Source organism: Dermacentor andersoni, chromosome 8 (assembly GCF_023375885.2).
Source record: "Dermacentor andersoni chromosome 8, qqDerAnde1_hic_scaffold, whole genome shotgun sequence".
Taxonomy (NCBI): domain Eukaryota; kingdom Metazoa; phylum Arthropoda; class Arachnida; order Ixodida; family Ixodidae; genus Dermacentor; species Dermacentor andersoni.
The window spans coordinates 28,695,486-28,714,287 of record NC_092821.1 but is presented as its reverse complement, the minus strand read 5'-3'; the positions used below and the strand labels follow the sequence as shown (position 1 = coordinate 28,714,287).

Sequence of the window (18,802 nt, the reverse complement as noted above, 5' to 3'; positions counted from 1 at the left end):
ATGTGAAACCTTTGCAAAAACCTTATTCTAAGTGCGCCAGAAGTCTCCGACGTCAGGGCTGTTACGAAACACCCTAATTACGTTTAGTATTATGGTCTCAGGCACCATGAACTTGCCATTCTATAACTGAGGGTCGTTCCATCATTCGCAGAGCTCTGCAATATTGATCAATTCTTTTGCGATTTCCACGCGCGAACGAGCCAAGGCATCTACACATGTAATGTCGCTGCCCATACGATGAAGTACTTGAATGTCGAACCGCTGAATTTTATTTATGCAAGATGAATAGCGTGCACCTAGGCTCCGATAGGGTCAGAAAAGTAGTCGGCGGTTCGTACAAAACATTAATTTCTTGCATTTATGTATAATCGGAAATAGCGCAAAACCAGTCGAACTACGAGAGCTTCCTTCTTGGTCGAGTGACGAAAAACAGAACGTATAGGAACGAAATCTTGTAACACGAAGTTATTGGTTGGGAAGAGAGATGTTCCTGTAGTAGAAGAGAGGCCACGTGCCACAACTTGAGCTGGACGTAGCAGCGGCACCGTGAGGGGAGGCAGCGTGTCCATAAAGAAGCGTTAGAGAGAAACCCGACGTCATAAGCATGACACGTGGTGGCGATACTGTGTGCCTTTACATAGATTCACTGATAGTCGCATTAACATCGATAGTCATCCACAGATGCTTTCCGAGACTTTAAAAAGAAGTGCGACGACAAAGAATTTTCTTTACCACCGTTTCCATTTACCCATTATCACTAAGACTGCACATAGTTTCCTTGCCATCGCACGGCGGATTTCCTCCACTCTTGTTCACGTACCACGCGAGCTCAAATGTACCGTCTTTAACTTCTCTAACCTTCTTTGTGGGTACAACATGCAGCCTTCCAATTTTCTGAAAACATATTGCACTAACGTCGACGGCACGAATTGTCAACGCCTTACAAGTGCGATGAGCGGCGAGACTGGAGAAATAGTGTGCAGAAGCACGGGAAGCACTTTACCGCTTTCATGCCATCTGCTGCGCAGTTCGCTTCAGGGTTGCACACACCCCACATTTGTTATCCGCGAAGCCCCATAGCAGACAGCTGCAAAAAGCTAGGCCGAGCAGTCACCGATATTTGCCATCATTGTGCCTGCTCCTTTCTTTTAAACAATGCTCTCGTACGTGCTCCAAATTTCCTTTTTTTATTCATCGTTATTGCTTTACGCATACGCGGGCTTTAGAAATACGAAGAATTTTATCAGCCAGAAAGTTATTTGAGCGTGAACTGATGGAAAACATTGTTGTCTGCTTGGGTGAAGAGTTCTCTCGAATCGTGGTAATTTTCTGGAGCGAAACGGCGACCGCAGTTATAGTGTGTATGCAAAGTGCTGGTGTCTTTATTACAAAACTAAATGTGATTGGGTCCCAGTATCCATTGCCATCTCAGATTGTGGACTCGGTGTCGTGTTGGTTACTGGAGCGCTGGAGTGGCGCGGCATTCTGCGAGGTGCTGGGTACTGATGCCAAAAACAGCTATAGAGAAAACTGTAAGAAAGACGAGATTTCTTCCTACCGTACTTTACATATTAAATATAGAGTGAGAAAAAAGCCCTGCAGTGCTATAACAAAATAAAAAAATGGCACACTTACTACGCGAACGCCTTAGTGACAAACCTGAAGCCCAGTGTACCTACCGCTACGCCACGCATTAATTTCTTTCGCTTGCTTCGCGGCCTCAGACAAACGCCGCCGATTGGAAGAGCTGGATAGCAACGCATGCGCGTTAAACAATACGCCAGAATGTGGTTAGTTGCGAATAACTTACCACGTCAGCAGACATAGTAGATGCGCTTTCCGCGCTCAACAAAAACTGAAGCCTCTGTCAGGCAGAAAAATGTGTCGGTATCGGATGGAACGCTGTCAAGTCCTACAGAGCCGATTTACTTTCACGATTAGTATTTTAACTTCTAACAAAAAACCTAGAATGGGCTGCCATACCCGAGACGCCGCAATCACTGTTACTCCTGATTTTGATGGCCATTTCTTATTCCTAACGCTCATCAATGGGCTCAGAATATCGTTGTTCGCTATAGCGTCATTAGAGGAATGCAGATGGCAGATGCACGAGTACCCACCTATTGTACTGCTGCCTGCTGGAAGTGCCTTATGCCAGTAAAGCCGCCACGTCAGGTATGGTGCTCTCATGCAGCTCTATCGAAGGATCCGCAAAGTCCTGGGAAGTTGTCAAAATACATATGCGATGCACCAAGGAAATATGTCACCTTTGTTCAATAACGTGCACCAATCGGGAGGTCTGTGTCATCACACACCTGAGTGAACGAAGCAACGGTGAGTGTGGCCGGTCGCCTTCGGCGTCAGCACTAGTGCGTATGCTTACAAGCCGTCGCGTCGGTGCACACCACTCCTTCTGCGGGCACAAAAACAAAATCATTTATTGGTGATCACGTTCGCAAAGATCGACTCTTGAGTGATTTTTCCTCGCGATACTCGTTGATTCCCAAGCCAAGAAGCGCCGATCGCGCGTAGAGGAGGTGTATGGTTGTACATAGATGTTGCCTTTTGTGTATATGGCAACGCCTCCTGCTTGCGAGTCCACTGCTGCTCATAACGATTTCAGTACACCCATCCACTTCAAGCAGCGCATCTAAATGTATTTGTTTGATTTATTATTATTTAATAATAATAATATTAATGATAATAATAATAATAATAATAATAATAATAATAATAATAATAATAATAATAATAATAATAATAATAATAATAATAATAATGGCGGAGTGCTTGAAGCCTGATTCACCTCCACCGCGGGTCGGCCCGGTATTTCACTGTCTCCGGGATGCGCCTGCTTTCACCCTTTTATTGTTCACGAAAAAACACGAAATATGCATGGAAGCTTCGCCACATCCAGCTTCGCTATAGGATTAAATCTGTCTTTGTTATTCAGTGGCACTTACTCCTTGCGTAGGAAAACCAGCGCGGCACAGAAGCAGCCAGCGCTGCTTCCAGTAGGTGTCAGTGGACTACAGCCAGAAAAAGCGCGTTTCCTGCACCTGCCAGTGTGCTTCAGCTTCATAGCATTGAAACCAGCGCTTCTTACAGTGCCATCCAGCTCTTTGCAAGTGTCTTGACAAGTCGTCCGGGAATCCCCGGGAGACCGGTGAATAGTGAACCAGAGTGATCCAGTGTCAAGCAATGCGTTCGTGTTACGCTTGCTGACACAGGAAGAATCTGTTTCTATAAAAGGGGTGTGCAGCAGGAATGGTACAGTGTTTTGAAGAGTAAATTTTTTAATAGAACGAAGTGTTGAGATGATTGCGCAAATTATGTTACATTATAAATTGACACATTTGTACATTACTTTGACATGAATTATTCAGTGTGCATTGCTTAACTGGGTTCATTAACTTTACTGATGATGGTTCTAACGTAAGTGAAGGCTTTGGAGCTCTCGGTGAGGTCTGCGAGGGTCTGTGGACGAGGAACGTAAATCATTTCTATATCATGATCAGAAAGAATGCAGTATTTCGGCGATACTGGAAACGTTCGAAACGGCTGCCGCCGCTTTTTAAAGTGAAGCGTTCTTTGCCCACTTACCGACGGTTACTGCTCGTTTACGGCTGATCACTTGGCAAGTTATGATCATAGACCGATTATTGACCACTTGTAGAAGGTTGCTATTCAACGCTGCTAGTTATATAGAGATACAAGCGCAATATCAAGGATGCTGTCTGTCCTCTGCAAATCGTCACGCCCTTGTTTAGAAACTTCGAACTTATTTATAGACATATTGCACGTTAAATGCTATAAATAAAATTACAGGCCCTACGCACTGTGGCAGTCGATCAAAGCGAAGCTTGTCACTGTAGGATGTCACTGTAAGATGTCACTGTACGATTCGAGCGGGATACGCACGTCCGTGGACTGTGCAGAGGTGAGGTCACGTGCAATCATTTTCGAGAAGTCATCCATTAAGGAACCAGAGCTGTGAGCTGCCATTGGCGCTAATAAACCACTGTCGGTCTTGAGACTCTCAGTGTCAAATTCGGAACTACTAGAAACGTTGGCCAAGAACATGCCGGCCGGAAGCACTTGAGGGCACAGGCTGGAATTCAGAAGCCGTAGAGCGACGTCGTTATTAGTAACCATCACCAGCGTATGCGGAACAGCTACGTTCCAGTTCAAAAGCACGTCGACGATGTGGCAAAGCGCATATTCACCGTCAGGAACCTGTGGCTAGGCGGTCAAGGTGACGTAAGTAACTGCCTCGGGTGACAGACGGACCTCGTGAAGGGAGCACAAGTGCGGTGGGCGGTGCTTGGATCATGGGCGAGTCGAGGCAGTTCTAACTGAAGAACACCGCTTGCGCAGTCGATGAGAGCAGAATAATTGGATAAAAAGTCCAATCCAAGGATAACGTCGTGAGGGCAGTTGTCGATCAGAGCAAAAAGAACAGGAGTAGGGCGGCCGGCTATACTTAAACACGCAGTACACATTCCAAGAAAAACCAGCACGCCGCCGTCGGCCACACGAATCACTTGTCAAGCTGCTGTAGTGAGGACCTTTTTTAAACATCTACGTAGGCTAGCACTCATCACAGACAGGTGGGCTCTAGTATCGACGAGTGCGTGTACCGGTACGCCGTCTATTTTAACGCCAATTACACTTCTCTTTGTGGACGCATACACAGGATTTGCTGCAGTAGTAATCAATGCAGCCCCACCACTGAGGGCTGCATTTCTTAGTTTTCCGAAAGGGTGCGGCCAAAAGTCTCAGGGACGAAAGGCGACGTGGCTGCGGCAAACGGGAAGATCGGCGACGTGTATCCGGTGAACGACGTTGCTATCCGCGCGGCGATGGTGAGTAACTGTACCACGTGTTCATAGCAGAGTTGTCGGCGCTGTTAGACTGTGCGGTGGGCGAAACATTGCAGGCATTTCCATCAAAATGGCTCAGGTTGGTCGGCGTACGAGGTGTTGAGGGCCACGAGTTGTGACAGTATCGGGCGACATGACCAATGCGGCGACAGGTGAACATATTGGCTGGTCGTCCGCAGTTCTCCACTCATTCAGGTTGCGATAACGCGTAGAGAAGCGTAGGGGTGGAGCGAAAATAGTAGAAGGGCGTTCGTTGTAGCCGGGGTTGGCGACAGCACAGACAGAATGTAAAGCAACGTTTTCAAGTTCCCTGCAAATGATAGCTTGTACGAGGGGAACAGAAAAAGGTGTAGCATCAGGGCTACCTGAACCGAAAGCTGAGGGTGCCATCGCTTCCAATTCACGTCGAACGATTCGCCCCACGTCCTTTGATGGCTATGCATGCTGTTGCGTGGGTTGATCTTCACACGTCGAAGTTGCGGCAGTATTGCGAAGTCTGGCGAATGGGTGCAAGACCCGTCGGCTTTTGACCTGCTAGAATTGTCGTTACTCGTTGATGGTAGTGTAACAGGCGTGTTTGTCTCAGCAACGCGGGCACGGCGTCTGGAAAAGGACCACTAACACAAGGCTGCTACAGACCAAAAAAACGGAGAGTGAGACACACACGAACGTCAACTTCTTCCTCTGTGCTGGCACAGAACTGGCGCCGAAGTGCTCCGGTACAACACTCCCCGGGTAGAAAGGAGCCAACCTGGCGACCTAGGCAGAATACAGCACAGGTGGGTCGTAGCATGGTTTAAGGTGCAGGACATGAACTGTTTCGCGCCCTGGGAAACTATTGTCGGGAGCAGGCTCGACCGGCTCGATGACATAGTTGACGGGCGACGTTTGCTCTAGAAGTTGTAAGGACCGTGGTGTTTGGACAAGAGCTTGGTAGAAAGGCCGAGAGTGGTGGATGCAACCCCTAGCCAAACCAGCGTTTCGGGGGAATAGAGGGCAGTAGATGCACAGGCGTCATGGCGAGATTTTTGACGACTTTGGTCTTGCGTGGTAAACGAACGCGCCAGTTGACGGCATTCTTCTGCATAAGCAGCCGCTTCAGAAACAGGTTTCGCTTCAGGAACGTCAGGTCGGTACGGCAGGATTCTGTCTATGCACTACGATGGTTCACATCCATAGAGAAAAAAGAAAGGTGAGAAACCAGTGGTTGCTTTGGTGGCAGAGTTATAAGCGTAGGTTATGAATGGAAGTACCCGGTGCCAATTCGTGTGATCGTCGGACACGTACATCGCCAGCATGTCGGCAAGGGTACGGTTGAAACGTTCCGTCATGCCGTTAGTCTGAGGATGGTAGGCTGATGCGGTGCGATGTACAATCTGACATTCCTTTAAGAGGGCTTCGATGACGTTTGAGAGAAACACGCGGCACCGGTCGCTTAGTAATTCACGTGGTGTCGCAGAATGACGTCATGAAGAAGGAAGTAAGCAACGTCTTTCGCGGTAGTGGTTGGCAGTGCCGATGTTTCAGCATGCCGGGAGAGGTGGTCAACGGCGACAATGACCCAATGGTTGCCGTCAGGAGGGTTTGGAAGGGGACCGAGAAGATCGACTCCAACGCAGTCGAACGGTTGGGTAGGGCAAGGCAATGGCTGTAGAGGACCGGCGGTGCTGTGAGGAGGTGTTTTGCGGCGCTGACACGTACGGCATGTCCGAACATACTGGTGAACGTAGCGATACATGCCGCACCAGTAGTACCATAGGCGAAGACGGGAGTACTTTCTGTGTCTGCTAGCGTGGCCACATTGGGGGTCATAGTGGAAAACGCTGCAAATGTCTGAGCGCAGATGTCGAGGAATTACAAGGAGCCACCTGCGGCCATCGGTTAAGTGCGACGGTACAACAAGCGATCGCGAAAGGAAAAGTGTGGAGCTTGAAGGCGAGGGTGCGTGAGAGTGAGTCAGGTGAAGCTCGAAATATATGGTCAAGCAGCGAAGGGATACAGGGATCTTTGCACTATTCCGCTGGTATGTCGGTGATGGTAAGGGATGATGAATCGCAGGCGGAAGTTGTTGAGCAGACAGGTTCAGAAGGTAGGGGCGAACGGGAGAGGGCGTCAACGTCTAAGAGTTTTCTGCCCGAGCATTAAATGACAGGAATATCACATTCTTGAAGGCGTAAAGCCCAGCGAGCGAGGTGTCCAATGGGATCTTTCAACGATGAAAACCAATACAGTGCATGGGGGTCGATGACAACGTCAAACTGACGACCGTAAAGCTAAGTACGAAATTTACTGATTGCCCAAACAATGGCCAAGCATTCCATTTCCGTTACGGAGTAATTTGACTCTGCCTTTGTTAGTGTATAGCTGGCATATGCCACAACATACTCGTCAAATCCACGCTTGCGTTGGGCGAGTACGGCACTAAGTCCGATACCACAGGCGTCCGTGTGGGTTTCAGTCGGTGCGCTAGGATCAAAGCGAGGCATTATTGGAGGCGATGTTAGGAGTAGGCGAAGCGTTGTAAATGACTCATCACACTCGGCATGCAAGTTGAAATTTCAGTGCTGCCGGCAAGAAGCTGCGTCAAGGGCGCGATAATGGAGGCGAAACTGCGGATGAAACACCGGAAGTACGAGCATAAGCCGATGAAGCTACGGAGCTCCTTTAGAGTGCAGGGCTTGGGGTAATCGGCAACCGCACGAAGCTTCGCAGGATCCGGTAAGTTGCCTTCTTTCGAGACTGCGTGGCCTAAGATCGCAAGTTTACGGGCGCCAAAATGACATTTTTTTCAAGTTTAGCTGCAACCCTGCAGCAGTGAGACACTCGAGAACTTGTTCAAGGCGAGAGATGTGAGAGCAAAAATCTGCAGAAAATACTACTATATCGTCTATGTAGCACGGACCAGTCTGCCATTTGAATCCTCTGAGAATAGAGCCCATCATCCTATCGAAAGTTGCAGGCGCGTTGCAAAGGCCGGAAGGCATCACATTAAATTCATATAAACCATCAGGAGTGACAAAAGCCGTTTTTGGGTGGTCGGATTCAGCCATAGGCATTGCCAGTAGCCGGAGCTCACATCCACCGACGAGAAATATTCGGCTCCTTGAAGGCGGTAGGAGATAGGCATCCTTGCGTATATTCTTGTTCAGTCGGCTGTAATCAACGCAAACCCTGATACCGTTATAAAGGACAGATGCCGCTAGAAAACTTCGAATGCTCAGCCGTGACATCACGTTCTCGTTGTGGAACGCAGAAAGCTTTCAACACAACCGACTCCACAATCTTGACTCCTCTCTACGCCTTTGCATTCAAGCTGGACTCTGCCGTCGCGAAGCTACCCTGCTTTGTCCAATATGGCTAGGGGTGGCTTTCACCAAGTCTTTCGCTTACCGAATTGGGTGGGCCGACGACGCCTCGTGTGAGGACTGCGGTAACGAGGAGACTCTTCAACACCTTCTTTGTGACTGTCCTCGCTATAATTTACAGAGACAATCACTCGCAATCGCGATAGCGCGCTTTGACCGAAGACCTCTCACAGAGGAACTTATTTTAAAATGCCACCATCACAAGCCATCGCAGCAGAGGGGCGACGAGGGCACTGTTGCGGTTTTTGAGGGCGACAGAACTGGACAAGCGGCCGTAGCCTGAACAGATGTTGATAGTGCTGCAAGTGTTACTGTGCTGTGCGGTGAGAGTATGCGGTGACAGTGACCGATTGTGATTGTGTGTCTATGCTCCTTTCTTTCCTTACCTCTACTTTGTTACCACTTTACCTCCCCTCCCCTCTCTCCCCAGCGTAGGGTAGCAAACCGGATCTTTTTCTCTGGTTGACTTCCCTGCCTTTCCTCTCTCTCTCTCTCTCTCTGATCGACCCAACTTTTTACGCACCAACTCGACCGTAGAAGCACAGGGACTGTGGGATTCTTGAATCACGCCATGTTTCAGCATATCGTCGACGTGGTCGCTGATAATGTGGCGTTCGGTCGGTGATACCCGGTAGGGACGCTGGCGAAGTGGAGCTTGGTCACCAGTGTCAATACGGTGAGCAACCGAAGACGTGTGCCTCAAGGAAGGCTGGTCGAGGTCAAAAGACACACGAAAATGTTCAAGTAGTTGAATGACTTGGCTGCGCTGGGCTTGGGTGAGGGCGTTATCTATGCTGCGCGATAGGATGTCTTGGTCACCTTTGGCGGGTGCGGTGGCAGAAGTGACTGCATCAAGAGGCAGTAGTGTCACATCAGAAGATGCCTGGGATGGGACAATTGCATGAAAAGTGTTCAGATGGCCGGGGCATTCGCCGTGTAATAAAGTTGAAGGACAGAAAAAAGTATTGCATGCGTAAACTGCGCCGCAATCAGCAAGTTGGACGACGGAAAACGGAAGTACGTGGTTTCGGAGACTGGAACAATCTTCAGAAGGCGTAAAAGAAGCACTTGAATCAGTGATTAAGCCAGAACGGACAGACACTAAAGCGGCCGAGAACACAGAAATGACGACGTCGGCAGTTACAACTACTTTAGGAGGCGGACACGTAGGGTCTGCGATGATCGTATTGAACGGATGCAGGGCCAGTTGTGCACGAGCGCAGTCGACTACAGCATGATGAAAGGAAGTCTACAGCATGAAGACTACAGCATGAAAGGAAGTCCCAGCCTATGATAACACCATGCGTCGCACGCAAGAGTAAGACAAATTCGACGATATACGGCACGTCTTCAATCAAAACACGAGCGGCGCACGCGGCCGAAGGCTTAACGCGCTGCGAACTCGCCGTCCGTAATGACAGGTCAAGAACCGGTATCGTCACTTTTTTGTTTGTGGCACAGTAGTTCACTTATCAAAGAAACGGGAGCTCCTGTGTCGACAAGAGCTTTGGTCGCGACACCATCTATAAACACTGTGATTTTATTAGGGGGCAAAGTATGAGGCCTTAAAATTTTCGGCGATAGCGCAGTTCTTGCCTCAGGAACTGCGGCTGTTAGTTTTCCCTCTGCAGAGAATTGCACTGCCGAAGGAGGGGGGAAATGGAGCGGCGCGAGGTGAAGGCGCCCGACGTTACTTGAACATGGCTTGACGTGAATAAGAGTCCGAAGCGTCAGCGTCAACATGGCGTTCTGGTCGTTGAGGTGTGTATTCAAAGCGGGGCGTGACGTGACGAAAATACCCTAAACGGCGGCGACAGTGGCGCGCAACATGCCCAGCGATACCGCAGGCGTAGCAGATGGGGCATTTGTCCGGAGTACGCCATGGGTTGTGAGAAGGTTCGGAAGGTGGGTACGCTGGTACGTGAACCGGGTGTATGGGACGTGGAGGCGAGTAGAAGCTGGTGACTGGGCTGCTTAGCGCTGGCGGCGGTCGCGCATATTAGCGGGTCACGGCTTGAGCGTAAGTGAGAGGCGCTGTGACGTGCGCTGGTGCCGCAGGGGATGGCAGTGCCTCAGCGAGTTGCGTCTGAATGACACGACGCAGCGGGTTGTCCAATGTGGTAGGGGTCTCGGGAACAGATGCCACAAGGGAGAGCTGACGGGCCACTTCCTCGAGTCTTCATAAAATGCGCAAACATTTTCAACGCCTTGGCTTGCGCGTGCATAATTCTTGAGGATGTTCTATTCTGTTTGCTAAGGCATGCGCCCATGGCCTATTGGTTGAGGATTGAGCTGTAGAGATAGGGGTATTCTGTTCGAATCCTGTCGACGGACGATTTCATTTGCGGTAATTTCATAAAGGTAAACTTTTGATAGCGACTTACCATCAAGCTTTTGTATCGGGTATGCTTGAAACATTTCTTGGGCCGATCCCGGAGATAGTACAGCTTAAAGCCTGTTTCTTGGGCACATCCCGAAGACAGCGCAGCCAAGAAAGAACCACGCCAATAAAATTACCTCACTTTCAGTTTGAGCCTTGAGACGTTGTTACACTTCATTATTTGGTAGTCTCACAAAATTTAAAAGAAAAGCCATGCGCCCTGACTGCTATATTTCATCCCATTGGTTTTTGGGCCCACACGCTCACAATTGCGAGAAATAGTTTGATAAAGGATCTAAAAACAGGTATGAGGCACTATAGTGATAGAATAGTGTGGCTATATAACCCACATATACAGCATGTCATATAGCATTGCATGACATATACCATACATATACTTAAATATATGCACAACCGCATGGCAACGCCGATGGCGACACTGACGACAACGGCGACGACGATGACGAAAATTCGCATGTAATGTCCATATAATTGCTACCGTAATAAAAATTACAGGCGAATCTAGCAGACCAATTAGAACATCCATGCCAAGCATAATGTGGTATGAGATGAGTGCTCGCAACACTGCCACTTATTTGCGGCTTCATAGCAATTCACCAAAAGCTGATGGCATCCCACTGCCCGAAAGAATCTGGCTGGCAACGAGCTTGTCGTGGCAGCACTGCTGAGGCTCTATTTCTGTGACATGCAGTATGCTTACTGCAAACGATTTCAGACGAAACTGCTCTGACGTAGCCGCAGTAGCCTAGGGGTGCCCATCCCGCCACTCGGACAAAAAACGCAATTGGGTCTTCGGCGCTGATAAAACTGATACGTCTGGTTTCCGAACATGGTACGAAAAACGTATTGTTGACGTGTGATAAGTAAGAACAGGTCTTTTTACAGCGAAGCTGTATACCTCTACCGTCCAAGGAAATTTTCGTGTCGTTGTGGTAAGCAAAAAACTCCCCATACGTGGGCCGAAGGAGGAGATAGTGAAATGCCGAGCCGACCCGCGGCAGAATTGAAGCAGCCGCTAAGCACTCCCGATACGTGGGCCGATCCCGAAGATAGTGCAATGCCGGGCCGACCAACGGCGGAGGTGAAGCAGGCGTTAAGGACTCCCCATACGTGGGCCGATCCGGAAGATAGTTCAATGCCGGGCCGACTGGCGGTGGAGGTGAAGATGACGTTAAAGACTGCCCATACGTGGCCGATCCCGACCATAGTGCAATGCCGGGCCGACCCGCGGCGGAGGTGAAGCAGGCGTTAAGGACTCCCCAAACGTGGGCCTATCCGGAAGCTAGTGCAAGGCCAAAACGACTGGCGGCGGAGGTGAAGCTGACGTTAAGGACTGCCCATACGTAGCCGATCCCGAAGATAGTGCAATGCCGGGCCGACCCACGGCGGAGGTGAAGCAGGCGAAAAGGACTCCCCATACGTGGGCCGATCCGGAAGATAGTGCAATGCCGGGCCGACTGGCGGCGGAGGTGAAGCTGACGTTAAAGACTGCCCATACGTGGCCGATCCCGAACATAGTGCAATGCCGGGCCGACCCGCGGCGGAGGTGAAGCAGGCGTTAAGGACTGCCCATGCGTAGCCGATCCCGAAGATAGTGCAATGCCGGGCCGACCCACGGCGGAGGTGAAGCAGGCGTTAAGGACTCCCCATACGTGGGCCGATCCGGAAGATAGTGCAATGCCGGGCCGACTGGTGGCGGAGGTCAAGCTGACGTTAACGACTGCCCATACGTGGCCGATCCCGAACATAGTGCAATGCCGGGCCGACCCGCGGCGGACGAGGTGCGGACTGCGGACGAGGTGCAGTTCGACATTAAGGGGCCCAGATACACAGTATCGCTGGTCACCCTTCTTCACAAAGTGTAATGGCACTGAGAATTTTTTTTTTTCGTTTTTCTTCGCGTGTTCATGTTTCCTTGTTATCATTTGTGTCGCGCGAAAATCCTGCAGGGATACCATTGTCATTTTTAATGTCGCGTCATGTGCCTGCTTTGTATCCGAGTGAAACAGCAGCATTTATGGATATGCTGCACAGCGTGGCGTCAGACAATTATTGCCTGTCAGCCATCTGGATAATCTGGCAGCGTTAGCACGCTCAAAATGAGGTGCTTTGAGGTTGCAATGCAGGAGTGACAGATGTAAAACCTTGAAGTCAAAATGACTTCAAATACGCGTAACACTTGTTTAAGCGCATTGTGCCTGCTATTGCATCTGTGCGTCGCGGTATGGAGGTAACCTATATTGTTTATAACGTTCTTTTAAAGCCCCTAATGATTCCCGCGGCGTAGACCAATGCCAGCCATCGGTGGAGAATTGAGACAATTACGGCAGTGAGGCCATAACAAGCACGTGTTTAAAAGTGGCTGCGGTTTCCGTATTAACCATATTCTGCCCTATTCATGTGCAGTACGCCCTCAAAAGTGCATTTTATGTGGGCCATTTCGGCAATTTAATTGGTCTACTCTGGTGAAGTATGGACCCATGTTGACCATACATATGAGGGTGTTTGTGTGCCGGACCCCTATACCTTCGAACTGTTCCTTAGAAACCCGTCTGATTGTCATGGTACGTCTGTTCAATCTCTTTACACCCTATATGTACTTCTTTCACGCCAAACTGAACCTTACGAATGACTGAAGTGCCACTGGCCTACACCTGGTAGTTGCACGTGCGTTCTCCAATATTTATAAATCATTATGTCCTGCTAAACGACTAGCATGCTACAGGTGGCTGTGCAGCAGTAATTACCTGAAAGGTACATAGAATCAACTCTTCATGTTTGGGCGGAAGCTGCGGACACCATAAAATGGCGCAGGAGCTCATTTTTTTCATCGCTTGCTTCCCTAACACACTTTAATAACGCCCGTAAATATGCGCCGTCTTTGGATAAACACAGTAATACAGGAAACAGCCTTCCGACTGATAAAGATGATGACATTGATTTCTGCGTACTCTCGTTCCTCGGAATAATTGCCTTCCATATTTCAAGAAAGCGATATATTGTACGAAATACTACATTCTTTTGAAGGCTCTAAACACTAGTAAAAAAAATGTGGACTCAGCAATGAAGCTTTACAAGTGGTGCTGGCACTTGTGTCCACAAGTGCATTTACAGGGTGAATTTGAGCCTCTCCGCAAAAATATATGAATTCCTCGAATATTGCAAGGCTTGCAGCTACAAGTGAGAAGGAGGAGGAATAAACTGTTATTTTGGAAACAGTATTCCGGGGTAAGCCCCGGTTCTACTCTCGGTGGGAGGTCTCCTCATTCCAGGAACCCTCTGGCCTTCGCTGCTTCCTTGGCCCTGGCGACGAGACGTCGTTGTTGTTCCAGGTCCTCGGAGACGAGCTTGGCCTCCCACATTTCTATGAGGTCTTCGCTTTATCTGGCGTTGCAACAGCCTATCGGTGAAGGCAATGCGTCTTTGTCTAGATGCCATGGACATTCGAGGATCAGGTGCGCTAAGGTGTCCGGTACGCCGCACATCGGGCAGTGGTATCCTTGTAGCGTTGGGTACAGCCTATGCATGATGATTACGTGGATATAAGTATTACTTTGCAGTCTTCTGAGTGTACTGCTTTCTTCTTTGTTGAGCTTTGGGTGAGGTGGTGGGTACACCCTGCATTCCAGCCTGTGATGTTGAAGGATCCCTGAGTACGTGATGGGTACGTTCTCTGCCTCCGCTGACGCAGACCGGGCGTCTCGAGAGTAGGAAGGGTTGGCCCGGCAGGTGTGGCCTCAGGCCGCGGCATGTGCCGCTTCATTCCCCTCCAGCCCCTCGTGCCCAGGAACCCATGTCACGCAGGTGTAGGGGATCGGTGTACTGCGGTGCTTCAATAGCTTCAGTGCTTCTGTCGACACGCGACCCTTAGCGTAGTTCCTGACGGCTGCTTGAGAATCGGAGAAGATGACAGCTGCGTCTATGCACGTGGTAATTGCTAGGGCAATCGCCGTCTCTCCTGCAGTCGCGGGGTTTTGTGCACGGACTGTGGCAGACGCTGGCTCTCTGCCCGGAGAATCTACGACGCTCAGGGCGTAAGCGTTTCTTTGCGGGTATTTGGCTGCGTCGGTGTATCTGGCGTCCGGATCGTGCCTGTGTCTTCGCCGTAGAGCATCCACTCGGGCTTGTGTTCTTTCCTTATGGTACGTGGGGTGCATGTTGCGTGGAATTGGGGCTATGCACAAGGATTCGCGGAGGTTTGAAGGAATTCTTTCTTTTCGGTCCGTGGTGGCTATAAAGGTTTCACCGCAGCTCAGCCGTTGTAGCACTGATCTTTCGGTGGGCGTGAGCTTCAGTTGTTCTAATTGACTGGCTCTGTGAGCCTCAGCTAGCTCTTGCCAGGTGTTGTGTACGCCCATCTTGAGAGGTCTCGTAGTCGAAGCCGTAGATGGTAGGCCCAGGGTGATTTTGATGGCTTTCCGTATTTGAATGTTAATTTTTTCTACCTCTACATTCTTCTGCGCGAGGTAGGGCGTGCCGTATGTTATTCGACTGGTGAGGAGTGCTTGCATCACGCTTAGCTTGTCTTGTTCTTTAAGTCCGCTTCTGTAGCTTGCAACTCTCCTGACGAGATGCCTGAGCTGTGATAGCGTTCGCTGTAGTCGCGGGAGGGTGGCCGCCCCGGACTCGTCTTTGTGTATGTATAGCCCTAGAACTCGTAGGGTTTCCGCTTTTGGAATGGGCGTTCCATTGAGGGTGACGTTAGGATTGGGTACATCGTAGCCGGGTGGTCTGCCTTTCGTTCTTGACTTGAGGACGAGGTGTTCGGACTTCTCGGGAGCACAGCGGAGGCCGCATTTGTGCAAGTAGCTCTCGATGGTATCTACTGCTTCCTGTAGGCGTGTTTCTTGTGTTCCAGTGTTTGAGGCCCTTGTCCATAACGTGATATCATCTGCATAGAAGGCGTGTTTTACGTCTGGTATCGCGTCAAGGAGGCTGGGTAGTTTGATCATTGCGACGCTGAAGAGCAACGGCGATATGACCGAACTACGCGGGGTGCCTTTGCTCGGTAGTCGGAAGCTGTCCCTGCGCAGGTTGTATATTCCAACTGTGGCCGTGCGGCCCGTGAGGAAATTCCTGACATAGTCGTATGTCCGAGAACCGCAGCCCAGGTCTTCGAGGTTGCAGAGGATAGCTTCGTGACTGACGTTGTCAAAAGCTTCCTTTACGTCTATGGCTAAAATCGATGATTTGCTTCTGGTATTCAGGTGGTCGATGAGGTCTTCCTTGAGTAGAAGGAAGACATCTTACGTTGACAGGTTCTGCCTGAAACCGAACCTAGTGTTTGGGAAATATCCGTTGTCTTCGAGGTACGAGGTTAGCCGGTTGTGAATCATATGATCGAAAAGTTTCCCTACGCACGAGGTAAGGGAACTGCCCCTCAAGCTGGTGGTTGAGCTTCCTAATTGGGGCAATTGTTCGCCGCCTCAGCTCCAGCGACTGTCTCTCACTTTGAGCCTGTCGATGCGTTGCTGTCGTATGTTGAATGGCGGCGGGTTGGGTTTCAGTCTTTTCTTGCAATCTTTGCTTGCGGTTTCGTGCCCTTCTCCACAAAACTTGCATGCGGGTTTGCACTCGTGGTCGGGTAGTTGATCGGTTTTGCCACATTTAGAGCAGAAGGCTGGCAATGGTCTCGGGCAGACATCCTAGCGGTGTCCCGTGTTGCCACAAGTTCTGCAGTATTGCACTGACTTGCGGTGGGGTCGGCATCGAAAATCGAGACTCTGTAAGCGGACGTAATAAGGAACGTGTGGTCCTTGGAAAAAGATCACGGCCGCGGACGATTGCCCGAGCATACGAGCGTGGATGACGGTGTACCTCGCTGGTGCGCGAAGACTTGCCTTGAGTTCTTCACTTGCGCCGGGCAAGAGCCCGCTTATTACGCCTCTGGATACATCGTCCGGGGTTGTCGTGTTGCCTTTTACAGTGAAGAAAGTGCCGCTAAGTTGTATTGTGCTGATATTTTCGAGTTTCTTCGCGTCTTCCCAGTCGGCCGTGCTTGCAATAATCAGGTTCTCAATTCTTTGCACTTGAACACACACTTTTTCGCCGAAGTCTTTCTGCGAGAAACCGCTGGCTCTTCCGATGGCGTGCATAATGGCGGCATTGTTCCACTTTGCAAGCTCGAGGCCTGGTTGTGGGCTGCATACGACCTTGTAGTCGTCGACTGGTAGAGGCGGCATTCGGGGCTTTCGCTGTTGCGGTGGTGGTGGCTTTCCATTCGTTTGTTGCTTGGCTGGGTTGCTTTCTTGTGTCGTTTGATGCTCTGCGTCCTTCTTGCCTTTTCTGCCCCTCGTAATCCAGATGCTCTCGCGTTCAATAGTTCTTCCGCTGCTTGCATCATAATTCCAGGCAGTATCTGTGTTGTTTACTTCAGTCGGGTCCATCTGCACTGTGTTTGTATCTTCCAGCTGCTCTCTTGGTGTGTTGATTGCTTCTACTGCTACTTCGCTCATCTCGAGAGCTCGTCGCTGCGTGGGCAGGCGCCCGTGCTACGCTTGCAGATACCCTCGAGCGGCGCGAGCACGCGCCAAGGGATTGCAGCCGCTCGTTCGGCGTTGGGCTTAGCTAGGCGAGGCGGCTGTGCGGCCGTTGCAGAAATCAGTAAATATGACACTGACTTGATGGTGGCTAGTGTCCGCCGATTTCTGTTGCATGCTAGTCGGTCCTGCTGACCGACTAGCATGCAACAAATGGCTCAGCAGCAGTATTTACCTGAAAGGAACGTAGGATAGACTATCAACACACCTTATACCACAGACATGTATGCGCCATCTTTTGCTAAATGAAGTGATATAGAAAACAGTCTTCCGACTGATAAAGACGATGGCATTGATTTCAGGGTACTTTCATTCTTCGGAATAATTACCTTCCATGTTTCAAGCAAGTGCGATAATGCTCGAAATACTATGTTTTTTTGTAGGCTTTGAACACTAGTGAAAAAATATGGATCCAGCAACGAAGCTTTACAAGTGGTGCTGGCGCATATGTCCACAAGTGCATTTACAAAGTGAAATTGAACCTCACAACGACAATATATAAACTTCGCAAATATTACCAGTCGGGCCACTACACGTGAGTACATAAAAAGTCCCACAGTTATACTTTCCTACCACGCTGTTCGTCTCAGACTTTGCCAGTAGTGACGCTATGGTCAGCCTCACCACCGACGAAGATGAAGGTGACGGTGCATGTTGGGCAGACGTCGGAAGAGAACGCGCTAGTCATCGGCCTGGAAAGCGGTATGATGGGCTGGCCCGATGGTCCACGGCCTCAGTTTCTGTTCAACACAAATAAACTGTAGACGGCGTGCAGCAACAGTGCACTTACAACGCAAGACTAGAAAGCAAAAATGTGCACAGGGTGAAGCCGCTCTGCAAGTTAAATTCATTCAAGGATCAAAAATGACATCCCCAAAATTATGGTGTGCATATGGAAAAATATTTTTACTAAAGAGAATACGAAAATTGCGTCTATGCAGATTACTCATTGAGTATCTAATGACGTCCCTCTCCCCTTGTGTTGGGGCTAAAGAATATTTCGCATTAAAGTGCAAACACCCTATGGAAGAAAGAGTATAGGTGCAAGATTTATTTTGATGCGAAAGCCTCAGTTGGCTCATTGAGCAAAAAAGCAGGCGTATGTCATCTGTAGCAGCCAAGCGGCACCTAAGTTTGCTGGGCCATTGGTTGCGAAGCCAGTTCACGAGCACGCCTCGATGGAGTTTCCATTCGCTGCGATGTCACGGCATGAGCGGACTTAGACGGAGCGAAAGGGAACACCTCCTGCCGCCCTAACGGGCCAGGCGTGGCGTGAGGGGAGAGGACATCGCCACGACGCCACATTCAATCAGCAGCCGTTCAATCAACAACCCATTCACGATACCGCACTGCTTCATACTGTCGGCGTTAATCATGTCTGTTTATTTTACCTGGGTGAGAAATAATGAGAAAAGGAACGTACTTTACGTGAACGGTTAACATATCTACATCAAATGACGTTTAGAAAGCACGAATAAACTTTCCCTTCATTCAGCAAGCTACAAAACAGAGTCAGAAACTGACCAAAAGAGATGGGATCAGGTGTTTATTATTTGGCCACTCTCACCATGACGGCACCAATTTCAAACAACGTATAGCAATTTGGCATCACAT

At 49.7% G+C, this 18,802-nt stretch overlaps 1 long non-coding RNA gene across 1 annotated transcript in view; it reads left to right on the top strand.

Annotated features, from left to right (window-relative positions):
* The first annotated feature begins 1,237 nt into the window (after positions 1 to 1,237).
* LOC126526304 (uncharacterized) overlaps positions 1,238 to 18,802 on the top strand; it is a 159,643-nt gene continuing 142,078 nt past the window's right edge. The window contains exon 1 of the long non-coding RNA XR_011896250.1: positions 1,238 to 1,321. This is a non-coding gene — a long non-coding RNA (uncharacterized lncRNA). The remainder of the gene's footprint in view (positions 1,322 to 18,802) is intronic.